The sequence below is a fragment of the Natator depressus genome, chromosome 3, assembly GCF_965152275.1.
Source record: "Natator depressus isolate rNatDep1 chromosome 3, rNatDep2.hap1, whole genome shotgun sequence".
Classification (NCBI taxonomy): domain Eukaryota; kingdom Metazoa; phylum Chordata; order Testudines; family Cheloniidae; genus Natator; species Natator depressus.
This window is the reverse complement of record NC_134236.1, coordinates 166478793-166499881: the sequence shown is the minus strand read 5'-3', so window position 1 is coordinate 166499881 and position 21089 is coordinate 166478793.

Genomic DNA, 21089 nt, shown 5'->3' with positions numbered 1-21089 from the left:
CAACCAGCTCTAATCTAGTGTCATGTAATTAGCTTATGGTGTAAATAACTTCATATGATATAGCAAATCAGGACCCCAGTATTTGGTACACGTCCATGTACTGTATGATTGGCTAAAGAATATAAAATGAGTAAGATGTATTTGTAAAAAAAGAAAAATATGGATGATTGACCAATTCAGGTAAGAAGCACCTTCAGCTCCTACAGACTTTACTAAAAGCTAGAGTGCAATACTCTCACCCAGGTTGAATGGTACCTTATTTCTCGAGTGGTCCCACTGATTTCAATGGGATAACTCAAGGAGTAAGTTAGTGAGGAAGGATATCACTTTCAAGCCATAAGAGTTGAGTGTACTCAACGCCTTTCAGGACTGGGCTCATTGAGAGGAAAATTAATTTTAGCACTTTGAGATGAATAAAATTCATCTTTATGATATTTTCTAGAGTCTAAAAAATTGCACAATTTATATGCTAAATCCTCCTGGGGGATGGGAGGAGAATAGCTCCAGTTTCCATGCCTAAGTGTCTGTTCCATTTAAAGCATATTAGACAGGCGAATGAAAAATGCATGAATCAATCAGCAACAAGGACCTTGATCTCAGAATGAGACAATGCTGAGCACTGAGATTTATGGTCTTGCTACCATAAACAACAATTACAATGGGAGGTGACATCAGAATAGTGATTTCTTTTCTTTTCCTGTTGATCACAAGATGTTGATTTCTGTGTCACCCTGTCAGGTGACTAAATGTTCACTGCTTTAAAACCTTACCAACGTTTGTTTAGTTAAGTTCAGGAACATCTCGACTGCAAGTATGAAATTATCCTGTGTTTGCACGATGGATTATTTTATCCACGAAACAATTGCCTATTGCTCATTATTGTCCTGCACTTGTTCTCTGTGCAGAACTTCCACTGAAATTAAATCGCCAGGAAACATACTATCCTGAACGTCTTGCATTGACAGGGGTAGATAAGACACTCATTCTGACAGCTTGTGAACCCCATCTATCACATCCATGGACAGTGGCAGAATACACAGTAGAGCTGTACCCTGCAGCTATGAGACCTACAGTGTGCATTGATGAACTACATCCTAATCTTAGGCCATATTCTGTAAAGTGCTAGAGATGGGACCGGTTCCAAAGTCCAAATGCAAATGTGTATCTGGATTTCAAACACCCCAAAGTTTATGGATGTTTGGATCTGGGGTTTTTGTTCACACCCATCTCTAACATAGGCAAACCAATTATAATGGACAGAAATATTTATAACGCAATATAATTAGCACACCGATAATTGTTGCCCACATACTGTCTGCCCATATACGACACTCCTCTAGTAGAGGACTGTGTACATACACACATGGTAGGAGGGTGGAGAGACCCTCACTAGTAGCATATTATCATGGAGATGTATATGCATTTGAAATTTCAAATATCAGCTCCAAATCCAGATTTGAACTGCCCAAAGTCAGAGGATATTTGGATTTAGGGTTTTGTTTCATGACCATTTCTTGAATGAATGGCCCCTGTCCTGTGTTTTATCCTTGCTGCAATCAGTACAGCTCAAGTGGGTAATGGGGCAGGAGGCCAAAGGAGACTTTACACTACCTTTATGCCCTCCCCCACTTACTGATCCTGGAGCCAGCCAGAGATAATCTGCCTCAGGGCTGATTCAACATATGCTTGGCTGCCTCTGGCCTCACCATAGGGTTGTAGATATCACCTAGTCATGCTCCCTTCCGTCCAGACATGCTCCCTTTTCCAGGGCCCAGGGCGGCAGGAGGTGTGGCACAGAACTCAAGCTAGGGATTCCTCTACACTGTGGGAATATGCCAATTACACAAGCATTAAAGCTGTTCCCTACTGGAGTGGCACAGAACATCCATAGCAAAGCCAGGGGTCTGTCCCAATACCCGTGTATGAGAAAAATCCTAGCCCATTATATTGCTAAGGCAGAGTCACCAACCAAAGGGAACATTTTAAACATGGTTTCGCATAAAATCCCTTAAATAAATCTATACAGCGTGTAATCAGTCAGATTAGTTAGCATAGGAAAAAGATACACAGAAATTGATATATATACATCCTGACTAAAAACAATTTAGTCACCTGCGAGACCAGTTCCACACCTCTAGTGTATAGTCTCTCTCAATGACCTACTGCACATGATAGAGAGCTGCAATTTCACACGACACATCATGCAATTCAATGAGGCTGAATCAGCAACAAAGCGAACTTTCAGGATGATGTAGCAATACATGAAGATGTTTGAGTCTTTGCTGTTCTTTATTTGATTTGTTAGACTGGTAATTCGAATTTGCACCTTGCAGCACTGGAAGACTTTGTGAAATACTTTTTTGCTTTAGATTTAACCAGCTATTCTGCAGTGATTGCCTGGTACCTCCCTGACATATGGGAGGAATTTTGAAAAGGAAATTTGGTTATTACTATCACTCGGACCATTAAAAGTTGCTACTCTGCCAGGTTTCCATGCCTTTTCAGGATGTGATGCTACTGGCAAGTTGGCTGGAAAGACCAAATTATGTTACTGAAAGGCATTTGATTTGACCTCCAAAGACTCCCTCATCACTCTGAAGGTGCTTGAAATGGCTGAGACAGTCACTGAGCTCATGAATGAGCTCATAAATGCACTGGAGGCGTTCATATGCAATGTTTACCATTTGAAGACCAACATTATGACACTTTCAGAGCTATGTTGGTGGATGTTTTCCAAGAAGCAGACAGAGAAAAATTGCCACCACCAATGGGTGCATTTATACCTGCTATCAAGAGGGCAAATTATCAAGCAATGGAATGGCTCTGAGATGATCAAGCACATGCAAAACTATCCTCCCTATCGGGCTTGGAGGATAGACTGATCACACCAGTTATGTGTGAAATACCATGCACTCCTGAATCAATCCTTCAGCTAATCAAATGCTCATGTGCAAAGACCAGATGCTTACCACCTTGCATATGTTTGGCTGGCAGCCTGTCTTGTACGGAGATGTGTGAGTGCAGCATGGACAAGGATCAGTGTGATAATGTGGCTAGCAGTGGCACGCTAGATGGAGATGACACCGATGATGACTGATAAATAAATGTTTTCAGTCCTACCTGTCAAGGCTAACTTCCTTATAGGATTGCCAAAGATCAATGTCTTTTTTATATAAGCAATGCATCCTGTGTTAAAGAATATTTTTAAAAAGCTTGATTTTTAAATATTTTTTTTGGAATGTATATCTACATCATTGTTCTAGGTTTATCATGTTTGGTACCATTGTGTTCAGGGGAGAAAGGGCTTTTGAATGATACCCAGCTTGACCCATTTCTGATGACTTTGTATTATTAAAATTTCCACCAACTAGAGGACCTGGAACTGGGAGACTGGGGCAGCAAGTCCCCCCTGCTACGCTGCAGAGGCTGACACCATAGAAATTGTGATTCTGTAGATTTTTCTGAATCAAAATGACACCTCTCTTATCTTTCTCTCACTAACTTGCCAATGGAATAAGTTTTTACTACCTTATGCTCCCAGACTGTTGGGTGCATGGAGAATTTAGTCACGTCCACTAACATAAGTAGGAAATACTCGTGTTATTCCTCTACACTTTAAAAATAAAATAGACCCTGACATCCATATTGAAAGAAATAGATTTGTACTTTGACTTTACGGGTTTCAGCACTTCAGTGAATGTTTTCCTCTGTTAATCTAGCCAAAATAATGAATGTTAAATTATATAAATTTTTTCATTTATATTTTCTAGGGACTGTGTTTAGTACAGTACCTAACAGAGAATTGTCACTCAATTCTTAGTAAGAATTCTATGTCTCCTGGCAGGAACATCATTTAATCCATGACTAATTTCCCTAGAGGATTACTTGAACATTTATTTTAATTCCCTTTCAGTTTGTGAGTTTATGAAATCTTACATTCTTCATTTTAAAGCTGAAATACTTTTATCATGTCAAGTTACATTTTTACAGAACTGATAATAAGATCCACATACAGTAACAAATAATTCTATTGAATACTTAAGAGCATGAGCTAAAGGCCAGCAGAGTCAATGGGAATCTCTCAGTGTAGACAAGGCCTCAGAGTGGCAGACAAACCTAGCTGTGTATCTGCTATATACAGAAGTAGGTCAAGTATTTAGAGATACCTATGGAAAACAGAATGAACTGCATGTGTCAGTGCCTGTCTATCCCTTAGCATCATCATTGTATGGGCCACAATGGGACTGTGGGACTATAGGAGAAACAGAGCCTCAGGAAAAGGCTTTAGTGCCTTGAGAGAAAGATTAATAACCTAGAGTTCAATATTAGGATTAGAAGGATTTAAAAACTTCAGGAAGATAAGTTAGGAGATTGTACGAGAAAAAAAGAAAAGCTGGAAATTAGGGAAATAGTAAAGCTGGGCAGAAAATAGATTTTCTGTTTTGTGAAAAATTCTGTGAGTTTCATACATTTTCCTTTCCAAGGAGGAGCAAAACCAAAATATTCTGAAATTTCCTGCAAAATAAAATTCTGGAAAAAAATATTATGGCTTGACCAAACATTTTGTTTCAATAAAATCAAAACATTTTGTTTAGATATTGACTTTTTTAAATTGAAAAAAATAATATAAAATGTAAAAAATTTCATTACAAAACCTGCCAAAACTTTCCATTCCCAAAATATTGAAACAGAACATTTCAACCTTATGAAAACGTTCTTTTCCAAAACAAAATTTTACTGAAACTGACACTTTTCCATGAAACATTTCACTTTTGATGAACTGCAGTTTTCTGTCAGAAAGACATTCCAGCAGAAAGTTTCCAGCTAGCTCTGGGAAACAGCTGAGAGACGTACTGGCCGCCACTTCCAGCAGCTCACACTGGCCTGGAGCAGCGAACCGCGGCCACTGGGAGCTGCAATTGGCCGAACCTGCAGACGCAGCAGGAAAACAAACTGGCCCGGCCCGGCAGGGGCTTTCCCTGCACAAGCGGCGGAACAAGTTTGGGACCCACTGATCTAGAGGAAGCACCGTGTCATAATTCCCCCTCACCTTCAAGCAACCCCTTGTGGGTGGGCTTGGTAATGTTGGGATTACTTCCTCAGTGTCCCTCTCAAACTCCTTAAAAATTCCACCATGCATTCTCTTGTGTCCAATATTATCCCTCCCTGAGGCCAGTTTATTGTTCCACACAGTGCAAAGTGGTCCTTGAAAGCCCCAAATACAGTCTGTTTATCCCCCACACACAGTGCACATAGTTCATAAAAATCCCAAAACACTGTCCAATGACTCAGCCCTTTCAGCCTCCCAACACTGGCTCTCCAGTTCAGAAACATCAGCAGGCTAGCTCCTCCACTGCTCTCCTAGCCTTCAGGCCTTTTCAGCCTCCCAGCACTGAGCATGGCTCTTCTTTTAAGCCCCTCCCTGGACAACTACCTCTTGCTCCACGTGTCTCAGGTTGGGCCGATTAGCCCACCCCTTTCCACTACCACCCCCAGCTCCTAAGCCTAATTATCTTGACGTAGATCCTCAAAGGTATTTGGGCTCCTAGGGTGGGATCCATGATGGTACTTAGGTGCTTAAACCACAGATTTAGGTGCCTAAATCTCAGGTTTAGGTGTCTAAATCCCAGTTTTGGCTTCAATGTGAGCCACAAAACTCCCACCAAACCTTGTAGGTGCCTTTTTCAGAGTAAAAGTTCCCTATGAATCTATGTTCCAGCCTCTGGGCATGTTCACTGCTGCCTCACTAGAGGCATCTGGATGCCTAAGCCTCAAAGCACTTCACACACCAGGGGAAGACAGGTGTTCGGCCACCTAAATTGCTTGCCTATATCAGTAGGTGTGCTCAGAGGCCATGCATCAGATCCCATTCTAAAACCAGCTGAAGAAAGAGGTGCCCAGGTTGTAATTTTTAGCCAAGCGATTCAGGCCCTCACCTCTGATATGGGAGACCCAGGTTCAATTACCCTCTCTCTGCTAATGGGGAAGATGGGATTTGCCACCTCTCCGGAGAGTGTTCTAACTACAAGGCATCCACTGGGGAGGTGAAAGACCCTGAATCCTGTCCCCCTTTTCCAGCAACTCTTTCATGAGCTATCCAGAGCACAACAGCTTCAATCAAAGAGACTGAGGGAGTCCCGTATCAGAATACCTTAGAGCCCAGTGGTTACATCAGCCTCTAGCAAGGGGGAAGGCCCTTGTTCAAATCATCTATCCCCTTGTGGCAAAGGGGGAAATGAACCTGTATCTCCCATGTTGCAAGGGAGTGCTCTAACCACTGGGCTAAAAATCATAAGCTACATCCCCCACCCTTCTGGTCATTTTGTGTGGAGCAGGCAGGCACCTTGCTCATTCCCTCAAAGAGTATCTTACGTGCCTAAGCCATCTGACTACAGGTGGTAGGTTCCCCTTGGTGGATTGCTAAGCTGACGTAAGTGCCTACCTCAGAGAGGGGTGGGGCTTAGCATCTCCCACTGGCTAACTGAATTGGGAGGCTAATATGCTGGCTTTTGTGGATCCCATTCTTAGGTGCCCGTCTCTCCCCATTCAGTGTATAGGGAGCTTAGGCACCTAACTCAAGCTTTGTGGATCACAGTGTTGTTTCTGTGATTATCTAAGGGCCTAAAAATTAGGCACCGTCATGCTGAGTGTTGCATCACCTGAGCCTCTTCATGGATCCTACCCTTCCCATCCACTGAAATCAATGGATGTTAGGAACCTAAATACCCTTAAGGATCTGGGCTCTCCTGACCCCAGGTTATACTCCCGCCCCTAACTAGGCCTAGCCAGGGTGCACCTGTTCAGTTACAGAAGAACTGACACTCTTCCATAAAGGGGGCACCCATAAGGTCCTGTTGATGCCATTCTTGTATCTTCCAATAGAGGCTGCACTGACTTACTCTGACCATCAAAAACTAACAGTGCTACTTCAGGGACCCCCAGTATGACAAAGATAAGTCTGGAGATTAGATGTCAGGCCTCCCAGCTTTGCAACACACAGTGCTTTCTTATGTTGGCTTTTCTTTTAGCTAAGAAGGACCTTCCAGCATCACCCATTTCCCCAGCAAGGTTACTGCTCTAGGAAAAAACTGGCAGCAAACATAGTAATGAGCCTGTTTCCATTGAGATTTGCTAATCACTATTAATTTCCCCCCTGCTCCCAAATGCTTCAGGAACTACTTATTGAAATTCTTCTTCTCCTGTTTTACTGGAATCCAGCACTGCTGCTGCCAAACCTGCCAACAGGCGCAGCAATGCTACTGTGATAAAATAGGTCCAATTCTATCCCAATCTTGCTTTCCTAGGGAAGAACAGAACTCATTAAATAATTATCAACTGTGACAAGAAAGTAGCTGGCCAAACACTTGCTGCTAATCTAGGCATGACAGCAGGACTATACTTTTCAAAGAGGTAATTAGCTAGATGAACCACAACATAAGTACCAGACAATGACATGGAAAAGATTGCACCCTAAAGGACAGATTCATTATACGTAGGGTTTAGTGTTTGCGTGACTTATGAATGTTATTTTCCATTATACAATTACATTCGTCTCTTTCTCCCTCTTTTCATTTTGTTCTCTCTGTACAGTATATGTAAGGGGAGAGTGAGAGAATTTGTAGCGGCAGGTTGGAGTGAGCAATGAGAAGTAAGTGACAGTAGCTACTCTAAGAACACTGGTATTTTCATGAGTTAAGGAGTCACGGGATGGGGCAACACTATCATCAATCATTCCCAACTCATGAAAATTTGAAGTCTGTTACACAGCCCACCATCATTTTATATTTGTAAGATATTTCTGTAGGTTTCTGCAAAACAAGTCAATGATAGTTATGAACTTCCAGAAATAACAGGCCTGATCTTCAGCTCGGGCAAACTGAAGTCAATGGAGCAGATTTACACCAATGAGAATCTGGCCAAAGAATTATTGATATATTTATCTTTGACTGGTATTTTGCAACAATACCACTATATTTATATTCTAATGCTGTATATACTAATTTATATTATAATGTTGTTTGTTAAACCACTTTCTCTTGCATGTCCCTAATCTGCCAGAGATAATTCCATGAAACTGCAAAACTGACATTTTGTTGTACACTGGTAAAAGGATCAGACTAGATTCTAAGAGGTGGGCAAACTACAGCCCGCGGGCCACATCTGGCCCACGGGACGGTCCTGCCTGGCCCCTGCGCTCCTGGCCCAGGAGGCTAGCCCCCGGCCCTCCTCTGCTGTCTCCCCTCCCCAGCAGCCATGCCACCGCGCGAGCAGCACTCTGGGGGGCAGGGCTGTGCGCTCATGCAAGGCAGCGTGGCAGTGTGTCTGGCTCCAGCTGGGCGGCGTGGTGGCCAGACATGCTGTTCTGAGCAACATGGTAAGGGGGCCAGGGCCAGGGGGTTGGATAAGGGGCAGGGGACCCCAGGAGGCAGTCAGGTAATAGGGAGCAGGGGGCGGTTGGATGGGGCGGAGGTTCTGCGGGGGGCGGTTGGATAGGGCAGAGGTTCTGGGGGGGCAGTCAAGGGATGGGGAGCGGGGGGGGGGTTAGATAGGGGGTGGAGTCCCAGGGGGCGGTTAGGGGTGGGGGTCCCAGGAGGGGGTGGTCAGGGGACAAGGAGTAGGGGGGGGTTGGATGGGTAGAGGGTTCTGAGGGGGGCAGTCAGGGGGCAGATAGGGGGTAGGGGTCAGGCTGTTTGGGGAGGCACAGCCTTCCCAGCCCTCCATACAGTTTCGCACCCCGATGTGGCCCTCAGGCCAAAAAGTTGGCCCACCCCTGGTCTAAGTTATTTCTCCTCGACTGAACATTAAAGGATGGTTCCTTTAAACCAAACAAATCATATACCCCAAACGACCCATGTTACAAGACTGACAATTACAGTAAACTGGTAATCAACACCAGTACTGGAGCAGTTGTTATACTGCATGAAATAAATCGCAGTCTGGAGAAGTTCACTGCTAATAATAAATGGAAGAGGCAAAACCATGATCTCACTTACACTCAGTTCTGGAACTATACGCAGCCAAACTTGACTTAAATGGGATTCTTTGTATGTACATAAGTGTTTACAGGATTGCAGCCTTGGTTTGGAATGCTAGAGTAAATCCAAGTGGAGGTGGATTAGTTAGCAGAGTGCAGGTGAGGTGGTCAAAGGTGCATGCAGTTTATCAGATGGCTCTGTAATTTATTCTATGATTAGCACAACTGCATATTTGGTGTGGGGCTATAGATACACATACACACATATACACACAGAGCCAAACTTTTTTGGCATGTGGTCCATGCAATCATTTCAAACTGAGACTCTGGGCTGTACTTGTTCCAGGACTGCTTCTCTGTTGCTAACACACTGAAGTGCCTCAGGCTTTGGACTCATTCTTTGTTTGTTGGTCCATTAAAGTTCTTATCTCACACTCCCTTTTGGCAGAAAATCCTGTTATTCCTGCTTTATGCTGGCCTAGGCCCTTCTCTTGCCTCTGTTCCTATTAACCTATGGCAGTGACAGAAGCAAACTGAAGCAGCTGGCTGTAGACTCTGCTATCAAACTGTGAAACAGCTGGTGTGCAGAGGGACCACACTGAAAAACTTCTATATCTTGGCCACTTCAGACATGGGGTAGGGAAAAGGGAGAGCTTCCATTTACAGATATTTAATTGCTGAAAAACATAGGGGTGTGTGCAGCAGCTTTATTGGCTGTCACACAGAAGTAGCGCTTTTCAGGTATTTTTTGGCACTTACTAATGCCATTATCAGTCTCTGCATCAGCATCCAGTGGGCCCATGTTGCAACTGTGGGCTGGTCTACACTACAGTTAGGTTGACATGAGGCAGCTTATGTCAACCTAATTATGTCAGTGTCTACACTACAGCTACAGCCTTCCTCCCGCTGGTGTAAGTTCCCTACTACACCAACATAATAACACCACCTCCAGGAGATGCATAAGGCTTATGTCTGTGTAGTTAGGGTGGTGCAGTGTCTGTATAGATTCTGCATCCTTTACGTCAGCTGTTGGATGTCTTGTCAGTTTCACAGCAAATGACAAGGTTGCCCCACTCCCATTGGAGAGCAGGAAGGTGAGGATGGGAGGAGTGAGAAGCCCTGGGAGGGCTCCCCGCGGGGAACGGGGAGGGTAGAAGCCCCAGGTGGCTTCCCCCACTTCTGGTGGGAACGGGGGAAGCCCTCCAGGAGTCCAGGAGCCTGTGGGGCAGCCTAGCTCCTGGCAGGAAGCTGCCAGCAGAGCTGAGAGATCAGGCTTTCAGCTCCCCACACTGCCCCCTTAGGTTGGAGGAAGAGCTCCTGGTGAGGACGCTCACCACCAACCCAAGGAGGGTAGTGTGGATGTGCACCACTGCAGTAGTTACTGTGGTGGCTGTAAGTCAAGCTAATATAGGTTGACATACATTTCTAGTGTAGACATGCCCTCAGTGTGCAACTGATTTCCGAATTTTCTGTTTAAATTACTACATCTCCATCGGTTATTTTTGGCAGGCATTTATTGATAGCATTTGGCACCAACTTCAAATGAGCAGCCAATTTCTGCTCTCAGCTACAACATTGTGACATCTGGAATAATATTTATACAGGTGTAACCAAGAACAGAATTTGGCCCTTGTATCTTTATATAATATGTCTTACATATTATATCTGTATGTAGGTATAAGAGATGAGACTGAACTATAATCTCAGCTCCAACTCCCATCCCAAGCTTTGGGAAAGTTTGGATTCCGATCTGATTTCGGGTCTGAACTTTGCAGCTTGGGCCCCTCCCTAACACATATAATAGTACAGGCAGCTTAATCTTCAGCAAACCATCACTTCAGAACACTGTTGTATAATATATTGAAATAGCACTCACAAAAGCAGCACAAAATAGTCTGTACCACTATCAGCTAAAATATTTTACCATAAGTACCTTCAGATTCTTCGTCATGTCAAGCTGCATTAATCACTTCACAATCCTTATAGCGATTTCTAAAGTAAAAGAAATAACAAAGTCATTGACCAGGGCATGGGAACTAGGTTTTCATTTGAATGAATTAATGGCGAGTGAGGTACTCCAAGTGACTGCACCGCTTACTCCACTTGTTCCACTGTGTGGTGTACCCATGCTGCCTGCATGTCAAAAGGTATATTTGTATACAGGAGTCTACATTGTCTAATTTTGGAGTGGGTAGCAACACAAATATTTCAATTATGCCTATACAAAAACAATAAAATTGTATGCCAATGTCTATCCAATTGGCATGAAAGCCTGAGCTTAGGTTTGTTGCATTCAGCTAACATTAAAAAGCCATATATCAAGCCACTTTCCTGTTTATCATCTTAAAAATGGGAAATTGCTAACTGAACAAAGTCAGTCACCAAGGCCGCCAAGCTAAGTTTGCTGTGACATTGATGAATATTCAAGCCAATGTCTTTCAAACGTTATTGTGAATCACCTTTCCCTCCTTCCTTCCCTTGCTTCACTCATCTTGCTGGCTCAGAATTTTCACCTTTGTCTCAGACCTCAGCTGCCTTTGGTTTATTGCATATGATTGCTATTGTCTTTGTCTCTTTTATCCGCTTCGCTGTGTCTCATTTTCCTAAAGTACCTGGCACCCACTTTTCCATAACATTGTTCCTTTGTTTCAGGAAAACATAATTTCAGGAGGCAGCAGAAATACGGTTCCAAAGGACATAAGGTGACATCCTCTCTCACCTGATCTTTATTCATATCTGGTTTTAATTGCATTTTTTTCCATTTCTCAAGCACTCTGCAACTCCCTTCCTCCCTGACAGGAAGGCGCATTTTATTTCTCATAAAAATGCTTTCCTACTGATCTTCTATTCTTCAGAAGTTTCAGAGGCCCTTCTGTTACCTGTTGGTTTTCTCATGTGGGTTGACCTGTTGGCCTTGCTTTAGTTTATTACTGTTTTGACATTTTTCCTCTTTCCTAAGTTAGGCAGGACTTTCCCCCTGCTGTCGTTTCTAATCTCTGCTGTCATTGTCTTCAGCATGAATCTTCCCAATTTATGTGTTTAACTGTGTGACTGATAGCTTTCAATGTCTGAGCTGCAATGGCTTTCTTGAAATGAACATTTCCAATCTAAGGTTAAATCTTTGTGCTTGGCTCAAACATAAACTTACCTGCCTAATTTAAATAGTTCCATTTCTTGTCAATGCCATCTATGTTCATTTCTACCAGGTCAAGGAAAGGACACCATCAAAATTTATTGGCAGGTACCTTCTTATCTCCCTGATGCATTGAAAAAAACCCCTCAGATCACTGAAATAATATAAAATCACAGGTACTTGTGTAAATGGCATGTGATTTTCTGTGTATACTGTATTTACTCCAGAAGACACAGTGCCTATTGAACATTCCATTTAGAAATCAAACACAATGGCCCTACAGCTGTATGGTGACATGCTGGTGAAGTTTAAGGCAGCACAAACTTGCCCATGAATCTGTAGATTAATGGCACAGAGAAGTATCTTCTTTTTTACCCACAAAAGGTGGCTCACATGTTCAGATTGTGCTGCAGTCCAAAACCAAAGTTCAACTAGCCACAGGAGTCACAAAAACCACACAGGCATATACCTCAGAAACTGCCCAACTCTTTTGGAACACTCCTACAGCATTTAATACAAAAAGGTAAGCTTTCTACAGGTTTTGTGAATCATCCTATTGCAGAGATATCCCTGCAATAGAATTCATTACAATGGTTCAATAAAGGATATATAAAGGATATAATTCTCTGTAGGTTTTAGAGTCATTTCTGTAGAACCCTGTTACATTTTTATAGACCCCTCTGGGTTTCATGACAATTAAGTTATACAGCACTTTTTCATAAGAGAGCTATTTTCTGATAGCTGGTTGGGTGGATTTCTGGAGGTGTTCCGGGGATAGCTAGTTAGCTTCTGAAGGAGAAGCTGGGGAAAGTTGTGTTTGTGAGATTGTCCAGAGGCAAGTGGCCACTAGAGGAAGATAACTGTAGAGGTGCTTTGTAGGAGGTAAGGAACGATGGCAGCTGAGGGTTGAGGGAAGCTGAGTGTATGGGGTAAAAGTTGGACAGATAACCTAGGGCCAGTACTGGGTCCACTCATCTTCTATCTCCACCTCTGCTCTGCCATCACTACATGCCTACTCCTCCTGGGTGTTCTTTCCTCTCTCCGATCCAGTAGAGTGAGCAGCTAGTACCATAGCAGGTACCACAGCCAGCAGCCTCTGGTGTCCATGAGCCCTAATTGCAGGCCATTCCCATGGCCCAGATGAATGCCCGACATCTCAGGTGGATTGCAGGAACGCAGGAGTGTCAGGCAAGACATTTGTCAGATCTGCATGTGACTCCCTGTCTGGCAGCCCCGAAGGTATTGCCTTTACTCCCACAAAGCTAGAGGGAAGAACACAGAAGGTCACAGAGGCCAGATGCCCAAACAATATGAACAAATAAACATTCACTATGTCCCTGATCTGTAGATAAGACGACTTCAGTTTCCAGGTCCGTTTATCAATCACTCACTACCATCATTATGCATATAAAATAACAAATAGGAGTGTGTTATAGATATGAGAGATGGCACACTTAAGCAACTGGCATGGAGACGCTTGCCAATATGATGGGCCTCAGTTCAAATATGACCATAAAACCAAACCTGAAGAAGAAAGTTTAGTCATCAGTGAAAACAAGTTTCTTCCCTTTTCCAAAGAACTGAAAAAAGGTCAGAAGTTGCTCTACCTTTCTTTGATGAAGTTAGTAACTTGATATTATTTCATGTTATTCTTATTACCATCCCATTATTCCAACACAAAAGACCAGGTTCTAATGAGATAAGGATACCAAGATTCTACACATTTATTTTAAGAAAAAATGTGGTACCACATTGTGAACAAACATACAGTGTAATTCTAATTATTGTCCTCAGTAACTATCAGACTGAAAAAATCCTACAATCACACTGGAGAAAAAGGCTAAATTAAATAGAACTTTCGCTTCTAACTGTCACCGATAAACTGTGTTATAGTGTCACTGGATTCACCAACCTATTGTTTGACTTCCGAGAGATGACAAAAATTAAAGTGTCTGGAAGTCTGGCTCTTAATGTAAGCTGAATGCAACAAATTCCATATGAGCTTATGATGAATTCTGGTGTACTGCACAACTAAGTGATTGAAGAAATACTGCATAGGTTAAAACGGTCAATTACGCAGACATCTGCATTTACAGAAGTAGTAAATGAAATAAGCAACTTGACACCCATTCAGTCAAAGCATTGGCTATGATAAGGGAGATATGGAGAACAATGGAAGCTAGAGCTAAGTTTCAGTGAAGGTTTTATGATCTATTGTCTTTTTCTTCTTCTATGGCCTTGACGCAGGGGTAACCATTATTATCTAAGAACAGGCGGTGGACAGAAGCATCAGATTCCTGGATGTAGAAGATGGCAGGATTTGTCATGTTAACTAAATGCAATTCCTTCTAACCACTGATGTTTTGCACAAAAAGAAGCCAGCTATTGTGGCTTGAACACATCCATCACATGGCCCATAAGGGTTTGCTGAAGTGAAAATAACTGACAATGATTCAGAGATTAACAAAATACAAGAAACAAATTACAGCAACTGTCTTTGAGAGGACTGACTCAGTGAAGTGTTGAACAACATTCATGTGGTAGCTTTGAATCACCCACTGCTTATTTTGCTAATAAGGCTATCTCTGATAGGGACAAAATAGAATCCTGAATGACATATTAACTATACCTTACTTATTACCATCTTATTAACTAGTCCTAAGCAACCATCTTATCTGGATCCATTTTATCAGGTCTTAAATAAGGGGATTGAGCTTTGGCTTTGTCTACACTATGCACCTTTTACTGACACAGCTGTGCCACTACAGCCATGCCGCTGAAAGGAAAGATGTACTGGTGTTATCAGTTACTCTATGATTTAACAAAATCAGCTTAAAATATCAGTGCAATGGCAGGAAGTGACAGCAGGAAAAATAAATCAACTAAAACCAATCATTTATTTAGATCTGGAAAGCTATGAGACTTACAGGGGTCAGCAACGTGTCCTTACATGGACACAAGTGTCCATGGTAAAAATGTTGAGGTCCATGGTAATTTTTCAAGAATCGTTGAATGACTGAATGACATACCCACCCCCCCAATGTCCATCACCAAGTACGGTAATTTTGTGAAGTGTCCGTTGTGCAACATGGTGGTGCCAACCCCTGGGACTTATACTGCATGATGCACTGGGATAGCTACAGTACTCAGGGCAGTGAAAGTGAGAGGCAGAGACAAGGTTCAGTCTACTACCCTCCCTCTCTTGACCATCTCCATGGGGAGCAGGAGTGCAAGTAAGGCGGTACCCGCCAGTACGCAGTACCGGCAAGAGATTTTTAGGAGGTACGGGGTACCAGAAAGACTTGGGGCTAGTACCCCCCACCCCAGGAGAGGTGTGGGGTGAGGCTGCACTCTGTTCCTTAAAGGGGCAGAATGTGGCTAAGGAAGGCATTCATTTTTTAAATGGCTTTAACAGCACAATACATAAGCTAACAAACTTACACAAAGGCTTTGTTTAAGTTTGTTAGCATATGTATTGTCCTGTTATGTTGGTCAGGAGTCCTCAAGAGGGGAGCGGTGCGGGGAACGGATGGTGTTTAAATCATATTTTTGATTCTTTCTTCCCCCATTGGTTTGAATTATCCATGACATCCATACTGCATCACATCAAGTCCAAATCATTAGAGGAATGCCTCTGCTTGCACTGACCAGAGGATGTTTGGATTCTGATGTCAGCCCAGTTCTGCAGCCTTACAAGAATCAGGTGTTGTCCCCAGTGTACACAGAATGCTTCCTTGCAGCCAAACTAGTCTAACATGCATTTTGTTACCGGGAACTGGAGCAGCAAAACAAAGAAAACAAATGCCTCATTTTCCAGCTTTGTGGGTGAGAGAACTATAAGTGAAGATTATAATGCCAGACACTGATGGCCTTAAACCAGCTGCCTCAGGAATCTGCCAAGAACTTTGCTGAAAATATGTTCCTCATCTTAGCAACAGAGCTAAGACTTATCACACATCTGCCCACCTTTATTTGAATGAAGCTCCTTCTGATCTAACAGCTCAGGAATTGTCAGTTTCACACAGAACAATTTACAAACTTGAAACCTAATCCTATAAACACAATCATTTGATCAATCCCATTGAAGGCAATGGGACTATTTGAACGACTATGGACCACTTTTATGGACTGGTAAGAGTTTCAGGAGGCTGTTCCTATAAAGGAAGTTGAATCCCCCATTGAAATGCAATGTTTGGGCACAATACCATAAAGCAGTTTAGGATACAGTTCTACTTAAAATTTGTCTTTTAATAAGTCATACTATGCTGAAATGGCTCCTCACCCAACTCCCATATTCCATATAAACAGACTGAATACTACATATGTGGAGGGAGAAGTGAGTAGTTAAGCATGTTGATGTTTGTATATACATCAGGGGGCGTCGGAGGGGACAGGGAGAGCATGGGGAACCCAGGCTTGGGGTCAGGGCGGGGAGGAGTCACATGGAGGGTAACGTGGGGAGATCACATGCCCCCTCTTCTATCCCTCCCATGAGTGCAATATGGCAAGAAATTATTTCTACTTGCGCCACTGATGGGGAGGACATAGCAGCTCTGCAGAGCCTGCTTCCCATCCTGTACTGCAACCATTGATGCAGTAGCTGACAAGGGGCATAAGGACAATGTTAATAAGACACATGTTAAATGGATTAAGAACTGACTAACAGATCTCAGTGGGGAATAATCATCAAATGGTAGTGTTTCTAGTGGGGTACTGCAGGGATCAGTACTAGGTCAGATGCTATTCAACATTATCATCAATGAGATGGAAGTAAGTATAAAATCAATGTTTATAAATGTTTTGGATGACACAAAAATTGCCAGAGTGGTAAATAACTATGAGGACAGGGCAGTCATACAGACTGATACGGATTGCTTAGCAAGCTGGGCTCATTCGAACAAAATATGTTTTGGTATAGCCAAATGCAAAGTTATATGTCTAGGAACAAGAAATGCAGGACGCACCAGCAGATTGAGGGACTGCCTCCTGAGAAGCAGTGATTCTCAAAAGAATTTAAAGCTGGACAAGCAAGTGGACAAGCAACTTAATATGAGCTCCTAGCACCATGCTAGCACAACAAGGAGTAAAGTAATCGTTGGATGTATAAACAGAGAAGTAGTAAGTAGGGAGGTGATTTTACTTTTGTCAACAGCATTGGTGAGACCAATACTGGAATAATGCATCCAGTTCTGGTGTCTATATTTTTTGAACGATGTTGAAAAATTGGAGAGGATGCAGTAAAGAGCTACAAAAAACAGCTGGAGAAAATGCCTTGCAATACAAACTTGAAGATTGAGAGGTGACTTGATTACAGTGTTTAAGTACTTACATAGGTAGAAAATACTGGTTACTAAAAAACACTTCAACCAGTGGAGAAAGGCATAACAAAAACCAGCAGTTGGAAGCTGAAGCCAGACCCTGGAAATTAGGCACAAATTTCTAACAGTGAGGATAATTAACCATTGGAACAAACTACCAAAGGAAGCGGTAGATTTTCTATCTTTTGATATCTTCAGATTAAGACTGGATGCCTTTTAGGAAGTTATGCTTTAGTCAAGCACAAATTATTAGACTCACCAAAAAGGTAAGTGCGTGATATTTAAAGGTCTGTGAGATACAGGAGAACAGATTAGATGATCTAATGGCCTTGTGGCCTTAAACTCTAGGAATCTATAGTTGAGGGTTTTGAGGGGCATGCTAAAATGGGAACCAAAAAGGACACTCACCCAGAATATAAGGGAGAGCCACCAGCCCTCCCCCACCCCCTCTGTGAACTTTTTTATTGGGAAAGTAGACATATAAAGACATGATTCTTGTCAATAGAGTGACTGGGGAAATATGTGGCCTTGCTTAGTCTTGGGGCCTGGGTCACCCAGGAGGGTACTATGTCCACGCAACTAGAAAGAGAGATACTGCTTGGGATATACCCACATGTCAGTAAGGGCTTACTACAGATGGTGGGGTTCATTTAGTGTCATTCACCTGTGTCCCTGGGGACTTGCAGACATTTCCCTTGTCTACAATGCCTTTACAAGTAATAGGGCAGATATGATGACCCTGGGTATCTCATTCACTATCCTGGCCAGGAATCTGTGGGATAGATTTGGTCCCAGGAAGTGCTCAATGGGTCAAAGATCTTACTCAAGTCCACAGCACAACAAAAGTTGCAGATAAGCAGCAAAAGGGAAAGTATGTGGCAACTTCATGAGGTTGTGGTAACCTTGGACCAGATCCTTATCTGTTGTGAATAGGTGTATCTTCTTTGAAGTCCACAGAGCTATGCTGATTTACATCAGTTGAATATCTGACCCATGATTGATGATTGTTTTTTTATTTGCTTGAGTCCTGCCGTGGCTCTTTAAGCAGAGGGTAATGCAGATCTGGCAGGGGCAAGCTGGAGTTAACACAGAATGACAGTTGTGAGGTTGCTGATTTTGTTGCAAACATCTGAGTGTTGAGTTTCAGAGTAGCAGCCATGTTAGTCTGTATCTGCAAAAAGAACAGGAGTACTTGTGGCACCTTAGAGACTAACAAATGTATTTGAGCATAAGCTTTCATGGGCTACAGCCCACTTCACCAGATGCATAGAATGGAACATATAGTAAGAAGATATATATACATACAGAGAACATGAAAAGGTGGAAGTTGCCATACCAACTCTAAGAGGCTAATTAATTAAGATGAGCTATTATCAGCAGGAGAAAAAAAACTTTTGTAGTGATAATTAAGATGGCCCACTTCAGACAGTTGACAAGAAGGTGTGAGGATACTTAACATGGGGAAATAGATTCAATCTGTGTAATGACCCAGCCACTCCCAGTCTCTATTCAAACCCAAGTTTGCAAATTAATTCCAGTTCAGCAGTTTCTCATTGGAATCTGTTTTTGAAGCTTTTCTGTTGCAAAATTGCCACCTTTAAGTCTGTTACTGAGTGACCAGAGAGGTTGAAGTGTTCTCCTACCGGTTTTTGAATGTTATGATTCCTGATGTCAGATTTTTGTCCATTTATTCTTTTGCATAGAGATGGTCCGGTTTGGCCAATGTACATAGCACAGGGGCATCAATAGAGATGAGGAGCGGCTGGGTCATTACACAAATTGAATCTATTTCCCCATGTCAAATAAATTTGTTAGTCTCTAAAGTGCCACAAGTACTTCTGTTCTTTTTGAGTGTCACTTTCACACCTAGCAGCTGCCCTTGCCTGTTCCCTGTAGTTATCCAGTTCTGTCAGCATGATAAGGTCCTGAAACTGCATTTGTGCTGCTGTTACTTTTTCTCTTTGGTAATTTGTGTGCGGGCTTTTTATATTAACATATCAAAAATGCTTGCAAACTTCACTTAGTGGGTTAAAATACATTCATCTATTGGCAAACTAGTTCCATACAACAGGCAAAAACTCACATCTTTGCAACTTTCAGGCCAGGGCCTCATTCTCCCATATGCAGTAATAACTTGCTTTGGGGATCTAAACTCTGAGAGTTGAAATTTGTGGAGTTCTATGGGAGTTCTCTCATGGGGCAGTGGGGAAAGGAGTTTTCTTCCTTCATGGTGTAGTAACTAGGCTATGTCTACACAGCGCAGCTTACAATGGTGCGGCTGTGCTGCTGCAGCTGCACTGTTGTAAATGCGCTGTGTGGCCACTCTTTGTCGCCGGGAGAGAGCTCTCCTGGCAACAAAATAAAACCACCTCCAATGAGGGGCAGCAGGTTCGCTGCTGGGAGCACGACTCCCACCGACGAAGCGCTGTCCACACTGGTGCTTTCTGTCGTTAAAACTTTTGTCGTTCAGGGGGGTGTTTTTTCACATTTTAGTGACTAAAGTGCCAGTGTAGACATAGCCTTAATCTGTGTTAGCCCTTGAGTTTGGGAGGGAGGAGAATCTAATATAGTTTGGCTGCTCCCCCAACCTATCTTGCCCCATTAGAAGCTAGGTACCTGTGTTGAAGGGAAGGAAGGAGTACGTCACAGAGGTAGCACTCCCCCTTTTCACCATTATCTCAGCTGTGAGTATGTCTACACTGCAATTGAAGGTGTCATTGCAGCTCATGTAGACATCCCTTCCGAGCTTTAATCTAGCTAGCATGGCTAAAAACAGCAGTGAAGGCACGGTGGCATGGGTTTCAGCGCAGACTAGGAATGTGAGTACGTGCCAAGGAAACCAAGCAGGCGGTTTTACAACCCGTGCTGAAGTCTGTGACACAGCAGCTTCACTGCTATTTTTAACTGTGCCAGCTAGATTAAAACTAGTGTGGGTATGTCTACCTGAGCTGCAATCACACCTCTGATTGCAATGCAGACATATCCTGTGATTCACAGGCTCAGACTCCTTGTGCATAAAGAAGTTATGGGGAGCAAGATGGCCTTAATTATTTCTATCTTCAAAGCTAGGTTGAGTCTGAAAGCTAAAAAGTGATTAACAGTGGACAGTTACTAATCTCTCTTGCTCCCTATCTTTTTCTTTATCTCACTGTTTCCTGGCCACCCTACTTATTATTATTTAAAAGCTAGTGGGGAGTTTGGCTGAGTAAGGAAAGAGTAAAATCTGAGGGAGGGGGGCCCTCAGGATTTAGAATATTTCCAGTTCATAATAGTACCTACCACTCTTATACTGCATTTCAAAGAAGAGACAAGGCTCCCAAACCAGACCTCTCTGGAAGTAACAGCTCCTGATATAGAAGTTTTTTCTTCTCCTTTCTCTCCTCACAGGCTGATGGCTGATGATTAGAGCCCTACCAAATTCATAGCCATGAAAATCACGTCACGGACCATGAAATCTGGTGTGCCCCCCCGTGAAATCTGGTCTTTTGTGTGTTTTACCCTATACTGTACAGATTTCACCGGGGAGACCAGCGTTTCTCAAATTGGGGGTCCTGACCCAAAAGGGAGTTGCGGGGGGGGTGTCACAAGATTATTTTAGTGTGGGGAGGGGGCACAGTATTGCCTCTCTTACTTCTGTGCTGCCTTCAGAGCTGGGTGGCCGGAG